Genomic DNA, 2500 nt, shown 5'->3' on the forward strand with positions numbered 1-2500 from the left:
GGTGGCATAAAAAAGCTCCAGGGCGCAGAGGCCGACGTGCGTAAAAGCATATCCGAGCAACAGGCACCTTCCCCGGGCTGCCACTAGTGCAGTGGTGGCCGCCTATAATAGCCCTGGTAGCATAAAAAAGCTCCAGGGCGCAGAGGCCGACGTGCGTAAAAGCATATCCGAGCAACAGGCACCTTCCCCGGGCTGCCACTAGTGCAGTGGTGGCCGCCTATAATAGCCCTGGTAGCATAAAAAAGCTCCAGGGCGCAGAGGCCGACGTGCGTAAAAGCATATCCGAGCAACAGGCACCTTCCCCGGGCTGCCACTAGTGCAGTGGTGGCCGCCTATAATAGCCCTGGTAGCATAAAAAAGCTCCAGGGCGCAGAGGCCGACGTGCGTAAAAGCATATCCGAGCAACAGGCACCTTCCCCGGGCTGCCACTAGTGCAGTGGTGGCCGCCTATAATAGCCCTGGTAGCATAAAAAAGCTCCAGGGCGCAGAGGCCGACGTGCGTAAAAGCATATCCGAGCAACAGGCACCTTCCCCGGGCTGCCACTAGTGCAGTGGTGGCCGCCTATAATAGCCCTGGTAGCCCTCAGCCCTGGTAGCCCAAAGCCCTGGTAGCCCACAGCCCTGGTAGCAAAAAGCCCTGGTAGCCCAAAGCCCTGGTAGCCCAAAGCCCTGGTAGCCCAAAGCCCTGGTAGCCTAAATTAATTTTTCCCATTCATTTCAATGGGTTAGGCTACCAGGGGGAGCAGTACCACTTTTGGCCATTAGGGGCGCTGTAGTAGGTAAAAGTTGATCCCCCCAGTCAGGGGATGAGTTTGCCTACTCGCTAGGTTACCCCTGGTTTCACAAAATACAAGGGGCACATTTTCAGAAACCACTTTTTCAGAACTTGCCACCTCCAGAGCTGATCAGGGGAGCCTCGCCAAACATTAATCCAAGATTGGTGAGGGCTCGTCGGACACCCCACGGGCGATGAGTCGGTGTCTGCCTGGAGCTCATGTCACTCTCAAATATTTTCTAAGTCAACCTCCATGCGCACATTGCAATGAGCCTGCCCGACATAGGGGCACTGTGAGCGGACTCACCGGGGGGGGAGAGGGCCCCCCCGCCTGGAGCTCCACGTGTTGGATTATTTTCTATGTCAACCTCCATGCGCTCAACAGAGCGAGCCTGCCCGACCTGGGGGGTGTTCAATCGGACTCCGCGGGCCGGGCGAGGGCCCCCCCGCCTGGAGCTCCACGTGTTGGATTATTTTCTATGTCAACCTCCATGCGCTCAACAGAGCGAGCCTGCCCGACCTGGGGGGTGTTCAATCGGACTCCGCGGGCCGGGCGAGGGCCCCCCCGCCTGGAGCTCCACGTGTTGGATTATTTTCTATGTCAACCTCCATGCGCTCAACAGAGCGAGCCTGCCCGACCTGGGGGGTGTTCAATCGGACTCCGCGGGCCGGGCGAGGGCCCCCCCGCCTGGAGCTCCACGTGTTGGATTATTTTCTATGTCAACCTCCATGCGCTCAACAGAGCGAGCCTGCCCGACCTGGGGGGTGTTCAATCGGACTCCGCGGGCCGGGCGAGGGCCCCCCCGCCTGGAGCTCCGCGTGTTGGATTATTTTCTATGTCAACCTCCATGCGCTCAACAGAGCGAGCCTGCCCGACCTGGGGGGTGTTCAATCGGACTCCGCGGGCCGGGCGAGGGCCCCCCCGCCTGGAGCTCCGCGTGTTGGATTATTTTCTATGTCAACCTCCATGCGCTCAACAGAGCGAGCCTGCCCGACCTGGGGGGTGTTCAATCGGACTCCGCGGGCCGGGCGAGGGCCCCCCCGCCTGGAGCTCCGCGTGTTGGATTATTTTCTATGTCAACCTCCATGCGCTCAACAGAGCGAGCCTGCCCGACCTGGGGGGTGTTCAATCGGACTCCGCGGGCCGGGCGAGGGCCCCCCCCGCCTGGAGCACCGCGTGTTGCAATATTTTCTATCTCAACCTCCGTGCGCTCAACAGAGCGAGCCCGCCCGACCTGGGGGGTGTTCAATCGGACTCCGCGGGCCGGGCGAGGGCCCCCCCCGCCTGGAGCTCCGCGTGTTGCAATATTTTCTATGTCAACCTCCGTGCGCTCAACAGAGCGAGCCCGCCCGACCTGGGGGGTGTTCAATCGGACTCCGCGGGCCGGGCGAGGGCCCCCCCGCCTGGAGCTCCGCGTGTTGCAATATTTTCTATCTCAACCTCCGTGCGCTCAACGGAGCGGGCCCGCCCGACCCGGGCGGCGCTCAATCGGACTCCGCGGGCCGGGCGAAGGCCCACCCCGCCCGGAGCTCCTCACCACGCACCGCACCTCCATTCCCCCACCGACCGATCGGCAACCATGACCCGCCATCGGAGGGCCCCCGCCGGCACCGGCCTCGCGCCGGTCGCTCGGGCGGACGGTTCCTCCGGCCAGCGGGTCGCTCTCCAGCGCCGGGGCTACTTCGCGAGCTTGGCCCGCGGCCAACCCCGGCGCGACCGTACGG

The sequence above is a fragment of the Filicampus tigris genome, unplaced genomic scaffold, assembly GCF_054856515.1.
Source record: "Filicampus tigris isolate MCC_2025a unplaced genomic scaffold, RoL_Ftig_1.0 HiC_scaffold_49, whole genome shotgun sequence".
NCBI lineage: Eukaryota > Metazoa > Chordata > Actinopteri > Syngnathiformes > Syngnathidae > Filicampus > Filicampus tigris.